This window comes from Furipterus horrens, unplaced genomic scaffold, assembly GCF_987537825.1.
Source record: "Furipterus horrens unplaced genomic scaffold, mFurHor1.1.pri manual_scaffold_2, whole genome shotgun sequence".
Taxonomy (NCBI): Eukaryota; Metazoa; Chordata; class Mammalia; order Chiroptera; family Furipteridae; genus Furipterus; species Furipterus horrens.
In genome coordinates, this window is record NW_028327172.1 from 183,633,628 (window position 1) to 183,642,172 (window position 8,545).

Below are 8,545 nucleotides of genomic sequence, written 5' to 3' on the forward strand. Positions count from 1 at the left end.
TATCAAAGAAAAACAGAATAGCTCCAACACAGAAGCAGACTGACAAAAGAGCTGTTATTTTCCAAATTCATGCTCTACAAAGTGTGGTCCAGGACTGGCATCGTCAGCATCACCTGCAAGCTTGTGAGAAAAGCAGAACCTCGGACTCCAATCCAGACCTAGCAAAGCAGCATCTGCATCTTTAACAAGGTCCCCAAGTGGTGTATCCCCCGAAAGTTTGAGCAGCACTGTTGTAAAGGGCTCTGCAGTCCATTTTCCTCCGTTTTCTATCATAGCACAACAAACATCTTACTAGTCTATCAGTTAAGGTGGTTTGATTGCATGGAACAGTAACTTGATCACAATCGATTAACCAAATAGGCTTTTGGTATATTTGTTTAATTCATTATTGTTCTTACAGAAGACATCAGCAGGTAGGTGGCTCCCTCATATTGTCAAGGACCTATGGTCATTCTATCTTTCTACTTTGCTATTTTCAGCATGTGGCCCTGTGTTCACGGACACAAGATGAATGCTTGGGCATTGAGTCTGCCTTTCAAGCGGGGGAGAGGGGAGAGAAAAAGGAAAAGGCAAATGTCAGCTAAGACACTCCCCTTTACAAAAGGTTTCCCGGCAGCCCCCAACCCAGCAACTTCCACTTGCATATCATTGGCCAGAATTGGGTCATATGGCCACTCCTAACTCAAGGGAGTATAGTAAGGTAAATATTTTAAATTGGGCATATTGCTGCCTTGAGCAAAATCAGGGTTCTGTTGGTAAGAAAGAAGGGGTGAGGTGGACATTGGAAAAGCCATCACAAGTGTCTGCCAGCCCAACCTGGAATGACACTGGTGTACACTTCTGAACTCTTGCCTACGCAGTCTTTTAAGTTCTTTAAAATAAAGAGTCCAAAATAGGAAACACTAACAGTTATTCATAATACAAATGTTTACAAGATCCCCTTAAACATCCTTGACAAGCTTCCTCTTCCTCTACCTTAAAACATTTCTTCTGTAAACAATACACGGTGAACCAGGGTCTGAACAGAACAACCTTATCTGGTGGTCTGAGCATGTGTCAGCACGCATGGGCTGGATGCTATCATCGCTTCCTGGAAGGAAAGAAAGGAAAAGGTGAGGATGAGCCAGGAGCATGTGCACATACTAGACAGTGGCTAACAGAGAGGAAGAACTGTGCTGCTAATATGACTGTGGGCAAAGTGGACACAGAGTTCAGTGATGTGTCTACGGCAACCATTGAGATGATAAATCAGTTCTAAGACCAGGTCAGAAGTCTTTCTAGCATAACAGAGACATAATTCAAGAACAATCTGTCCAGGACAAGGAGAGCTGACCAACTGGGCAGAGAGTGTGCCTTTAGCTTGATGCTGAGAACTGTTTATGACAAAAGGATCACTTCCTGCGCTTCTCAGGCAAAGAGTCATGAGTCCTTGAATGGCGCCTACTGGGAGAAAATGAGGATTCGTGTCCACTCATTCATTCATTCTAACAAGAGCCAAGTTTTTTATTCATTCACTTCTTGCATTTGAAATACTCCTCGATGTCAATCTTGGCCTGATAGCTACCATAGTCCTTAACTGGCACATAAGTGCAACCAACCACTATAAGGGGTTGGTCTGTTTTACAGAGGGCTCTTTTAGTTTTATTATCAGGAGTCTCTTCTGGACACTCAGGGTCATACACCAAAGTGATAATGCCCACCCCAGACTGAGAAAAACTGTACAATCTCTTTCTTTGCCTTGTGCCGTCCCAGTTTTCCCATTGCAGACACCATTGCTTATGCTGATATTTATTCCAACCCTTTCTCTGTCACCACTTTCTCTATTCAAGGCTGTAGAGGCTGAAAAGCTGAACTATTCCCTCCTCCATCCTCACATGAAAGCTGTGGAGGTCAGGTGGCATGATCTGGCCAAGGACATTCAGGTTGAAGATTTGGGGGGTGGGGGTTTGGGAAGGGTTTTGCCTTTCTTGGTAAAAAGTACAGAGGTAGCAAGCTCTGTCCTTTTCTGCTTTCTTGCCTTAAACCAGTGTCATTTGTTATAGAACTAGAGATAAAAAAAAAAAATGAGACATGCAATAAACCATAAAAATTACCCATGATCCCACCATCCAGAAGTAACCTTAATATTAATCTTAATATTATAGTGTCATACTGAGGGGAGGCATGATTTTTATTATTATTTTTTGAAATCAGGGTCTCATGACCCCCTCTTTGGATTTGACTGATTTGCTGGAACAGCTCACAGAATTTAGGAAAAACAGTTTATTTATTATAAAGGATATAACACAGAAATAGCCAGGTGGAAGATATGGGAGGAAGGGGATGGAGCTTTCCCACCTTCTCTGGGCATCCTATCCTCCATCTGTCCACAAAACCAGAAGTTCTTTGAATTCTGTACATTAGGGACTGGTATGGAGGCATCATTGTATGAACATAATTGGTTAAGTCATTGGTCATTCAAGATTAAACCCAATTTCCAGCCCCTGGCTCCCCTCCCTGGAGGTCCAGGGTGATGGGGGTGGGGTTGAAAGTTCCAACACTCTAATCAGGAGATTTCCAATCAGTGTGCGGCACACTGGTGCACCACAAGAATTTTAAAAACATGTAATACCTGAGTATTTAGTCAGGGGTACTGACGTCTTTTCTCTAAGATTGTCAAATTAAAAAAAAAAATGACAATAGCCAACACAATAGTCATCCAGTTCGAATCAATCAAGATTATACCTATTTTTTTTTTTTTTTTTGTCAAACTGACAAGGAATATATCTTTTTGGTGTGCTGTAGAATTAGTAATTAGTTCATGTGTGCCATAAGATGAAAAAGGTTGAAAAATCACTGCTCTAATCACATGGTTGGTTTCCCTGACAACAAGCTCCCATCCTGTCTAGGGGTTTTCCAAAAATCACCTCATTAGCATAAACTCAGGTATAGTTGAAAGGACTTGTTATGAATAACAAGACACACCTTAACCTTCATCATTCCGAAGCTATTTCAGATACTGGAGTTATTTGAGGGCAACACACCGTATATTAAAACCATAGATACTCCAGTGCTCTTATTACTTATAAAATTACAAGGGTTTTAGGAACTATGTGCCAGGGGAACTTAGACCAAAGATTCTTGTTCTAAATCACAGTATCACAGTATGGAAAGATTCTTCTTGAGGAGAAAATTTGCTCTTTTGTTTATTAAAACATTTTGATGTGTTGGGGGTAATTTTTTGTTTTTTGCTTCGTTTTTTTTTGGGGGGGGGCGCTGTGAAGCATGTCTGGTAGAAGAAAAAAATAAAGAATTCAGTGGCTGTGCACAAAAAAAGTAGCAAGAATTCAGGGCCGTGCTCTGTGGAAACTTGGGTAGGAGGATCCTTGGGCACTTAGGGAGGGATGGAGGAGAATGGCCTGGGAAGGTCATGGGTCAACATGTCAGTTGCCCCAGAAGGCTGGTGAAGCTGGCTCAGGGACTGTAAAATGTCACATATTCTATTTTAAATTAACATCTGCTGTTGTGATGCCACTGTGATTCTTCGTTATCCTCAGCCTTCAGGAAAGTTCTGTGACACAGAATGGCCTAGCATTGGTGATCTTTGTGGGGTCGGGAAGGAGCTGTTTGAGCCATGTTTGCAGCATGCAGTGGTCTGCAGAAGCATGTGTTTCTGCCTGCTGTCTTGTTCTTGTAAAGGGGTAACAGCACCCCTTTACATTTGGGGAACTTCTTCTACTTCACGTGTCCTAGGAGAGCAGTTAATCATAGTGCCCCAGATTCCCCACATTAGGTTCATGACCCAGACTGCCCAATCACAATGCTGTATCCCTTTGCACATGGTTGTTGACACACCTTTGTCCTCACTGGCTGCTGTCAGAAGGCCTCAGGTCCTTGCCAAGGGACTAAGCCAAGGTATGGGCTCTTGACCTCAGCCGGGCTAAAGTACTTCGCCAGAGTTTTTCCAGTTGGACCTGGAGAAGTTAGGGTTAGTTCTCTATTACTCTCTTGCATGGAGAGTTGTGAGGATGGAGGCCTGGGGTTGCAGGCAGCCATCTACCCAGCCACATAGGGAAGGCCATTCTGTAATGTGAGAGCATGAAGGTCCTGGGGCCCTGGTCCTGCGGCCCTGGTTTCCACTCTTCCTTTGGGCTGCCCCAGCCTTCCTGGCTCTGTGAACTAATGAATTCCCTGCTCAGTGTACACCTGTCATTTGCAGCCAGAGGAGCCCTGACTAATGGCAGAGCGAAGAAGGAAAGAGAAGAGTTCATGGGAGAAGGAATATCAGCCACTAGACAATTATGAATCCAGGAGAAGCAGGAATCCAGAGGAAAAGATAGCCAGGAATACACAGGCCAACAAACCTTGAAAATAACTGGGCAGAGAACCAGACTTTTCTCATTGATGGAGACTGAGAAAAGAGTTAGTTTTGCATATGAAAGGAAAAGATTACAAGAAAATAATTTATGAACATCAAGTACATACTTTTTGAAAAAAGTGCAAATGTATGGTAGATAGGAGTTTGTCACTGTCTTGGGGACATTTTGCTACTCTCTCTTAACCCTTGCCATCTCCATTTAAAAATCTCCTTCTGAATTATTCCACTGCCAACTAAAGCATCATTAAAAAAACATCTTATGCCAACTGTTTCAAATGCATCCCTGTGCAAACTCAATGCCAAAGTAACTAGCAATAACAATGGTAATAAGTAAAATAATTTGAAACTTCACATTCTTTTCCCATGATGGAAGAACTAAGAGGTAGCGAAATGAACATAAGTCAAGCAAGGATCTGGGACATCAGCCACTGCTTATGTTGGCAAGACAGGAGAATAAGATTCTTCGGTTTTATGAAGCCTGGTGCTATGATGTTGTGGTCTACAGTGTAAACAGCCATAGGCATGAAGAAGCGAAGCTTTCTAGAGACCATCTTCCTTTATCATCACTGTCAGATGCACTCATATTCCAGTGCTGCCGCACTGGGGTTGTGCTCCAGGAAACTGAAGTTTCAATGTAGTTTCTTATAAGAGTTTACCACTTACACTTAGAAAAACTTAAACGTTGGATGTGAATCTCAGTCTAACTACTAAATACAGTGACAAACTGACTCATGGTTCGTATGACTCATACTTTGAGTTGCAGATTAGCAGTGCTGAAGGATTTTCTTTCTCTTTCCTCCAGATGGAAGCTCCCTCTCCCCACTCTTTTTATTTTTTTAAGTGTTTTTTAAATTTTTTTAATGGGAACTTTACATTGTCTGGGAATAAAGAAAGCAAAGTTCTGGAGCTATTGATCTTAAGGACAAGAATCCTCAGGGGCATAGGAACTATAATCTAGAAGTATAAACATTCTTTTCAGGATACACAATGTGTATTCACATGTGAGAAGGGAAGTGCACCTGTATGTTTACGTGGCCAGAGGGGAGAGCTGAGGCAGAGAATTCTGTTTGTTCCTTACTTAGCCCAGCTGTCTTCCTGTATTTTATCTAAGGAGATGGCTGCCTAGCTAGACTTAAAGTTTTTCACCTCTCATATACGTGGGTCTTGAAAGCCAGCTTCCAATAATCTCTGCCCCCTGGTAGTCACATGTTTTCACAGTCCCTTCTCACATTGTACTAGGGTTGGTCTGTGTGACCAATAAAAAAAAAGACAGAAATGGAGTATGTCACTTCTGAGGTTAAGTTCTAAAAGACACTGTAGCTTCTCTTTCCATCTCTCTCTCTCTCTCTCTCTCTCTCTCTCTCTCTCTCTCTCTCTCTGAAATTATAATAGTTGCTCTGGGGGAGACCAGCTGCCATGTGGAAGAGCCCTGTGGAGAGACCCACATAGCAAGGAACTGAGGCCTTCTGACAACAGCCAGTGAAAACAAAGGTCTGTCAACAATCATGTGAACTTGGAAGTGCATCCTCTGGTAAGTCTCCCCCCTGCCTCAACCTTCAGATAGGTGGAGCCCCAAAGCCACAATCACCCAGCTAAACTGCTCTTCTGGGTCATATCCAAAAAAAGAGTAAGTGTGCTCTCTTGTTTCTTTTCACACCTCTCATGAATTAGAGTGCAACTATGGCAATGAGCTGCCTTAGATCGCAGAGATGACAGCAACACCTAAGGGTTTGAAGTGCAACAGGAGAGAGAGACCGGGTCTCTGTATTAGCAAGGGAGTACCAAGTTTAGCTGCACTACCAACCAACCTCAAGTACACAGTGCATTCTCCATTCTTTTTACCATCCTCTGTGGCCAAGGAAGGTGACATTTACAGATGGCCTCAGCCAGGCTCCCTTTCCCTCTGACTTCTAGTTGGGTTTAGCCAATTATAGTCACTAGCAGGAGATCAGGAGATAAGAGCAGAGTTAGGTCAGGGTATATTTTTCCCTGTCCTTGTCCATCCAGAGTCACGGTTTGACAGTAAGGTGCTCTTCTAGCCAAGGCACAGCGTCTGCCAGGACCTCTCCACAGCTATAGGTCTCTCCAACTCCTAGCAGCCTCTCTCTCTTTGACCCATTGTAAGGCTAGAAGTAGTAACTGTGATTAGCCCCATTGTTTCCCTGTCTTTTGTTGATTTCCCTTAAAAAACTTCCCACATCTTTGTGTCCATTAAATTGTCTTCGATTACCTTGCTGTCTATTTCCTGTCATACCCTGATCAATACAATACTTCTCCCTCAAATTATAGCTATGACATTAGAAATGGACAGACACGAAAGTCCCAAAAGGATGATGATGATCTTTTAGCTCGACAGTGTAATGATCAGAGCAAACAGGCATTTGCACCCAAATCTCACAGTGCGTGGGAAAGAAATGCCCTTTGCTGGCATCATCAAGGTGGTAAGAAGCCAAGTGGCATCTTAAGTATTTATGACTCTATGTCAAGTCATTCCAGCAAAAGCTAGTTGACTTAAAGCTTATACTCAGATATCTCCATTATTCATTTCAAATATCACTGGCTTACCAGCTCCTTAGCTAGAGTTCCACTGAATTCAGCCAGGAAGCTCTGAGTTAGAGCATAAAGTTTGCCAGTTTTCTGTTTGAGCAAGAGTCAGGGAGCCTCCCAAAATTCCACAGGCCACAAGGAGTACAGCTTACAGCCCTAATCATTTCCTGATGAAAGAAGGAGAAAAAAATGGAGAGAGAGAGAGAGAGAAAATAAGGGTGAGGGCAGCATGGGGGGAGGGAGGGAAGACGCTGCTTATGAAATTCATGAAAAGAAAAATGATTTTTCAATTGAGGAGCTTCTTCTTCTGCATTGGAAAACAGCCCACCCAAATGCCTCACTTGGGAGTGCTCCCGAAGGCACACACAGGTAGAGGACTTAGAAGAAAATGTGGCTTTGCTCTCAAACACATCATCTTCCAGTGGGGGATCTGCAGTGGCCAAAGGAGAAATGAATAAATTTATGGGAGATGATTTAGTCCACAGAGGTATCTGGGATAGAAATTCCTCTATGACCAAATGACACAGCTGTGAAGAAAATAAAAAATATCAGATTCTTCATCCATTTATTAAAATATTTACTCATTCTAATTTGAAACAAGCAATACCAATGAAATCATGTGTATTTGGTTGCTTTTGGCTACAAGCGACTGGATATCCAATGGAAAACAGCTTTTTATTTCCTCATGTAACAAAGGTAGGGAATTCCATGTTTGTCTAATTCAACCAGTGAACTAGGTTATCTTCTCTGAGTTTCTCTTCTCTGCCTCCTCATGGGCACAAGATGGCTACTCTGGTTCCAAGCATCACATCCCGCATAACGTTATTCAAATGAGGGAAGGAAAAGCTCTGGTTTCCTCTTTGGGCAACTCTCATATTTTATCAGGGAGGAAAAACCTTTTCCCAGAACTCCCCAGCAGTCTTTCCCTTACCCCTCATTGTCTGGAATTGGGCCACGCACTCTATACCATGCCTAGGATAGGCAAAGCTAGCATTTACAATAGACTGACACATAGCAGGAGCTCATTAAATATTTGTTGAATGAAAAAAAGGTGAATTGGATTACTATGACTGCCTTAGACTAATTGCAGTCCATTTCTTAGAATCCATTTTTCAAGAACCCATTGTCAGTTGATGGCTCAAGAAAATTAGCAATTTCTTACCAAGGAAGAAAGAAGGAATGGCTATTGGGTAGTCAGCCACTTGTGCGTGCTACATTACACTATTTCTTCTTAAAGCAGAGAATGAGAACAACTAAGGAAAGGGTTTATTATTTTCTCATGGTAACTCTGAAAAAAGGTTTTTGGGATTTAAACAAATAATTCATGCAAGGGGGTATCTCATTAATGGACATGTTACTATATTCTAAAGAGAAATGAACCTCTCTTTTTCTGCTCCAGCTCAGGCATAAGTTCCTACAGGATAATGTCTCTCTGACCAAATCCCATCTTGGTTAGGTGTCTCTCCTGTGTATTATGCACCATTTACCTCCCTATAGTACAACGCTTACCATAACGGGTTACACTTCTCTCTTTATTCTTAATGCCTTCAGTAGAGGCTGCTGTGTATTCACTAAATTCTGTTCCCTTTTCCTTTTGTGTACTCAGCTACATTTCCCAACCTCCTTTGCAGTTAGGTGTGA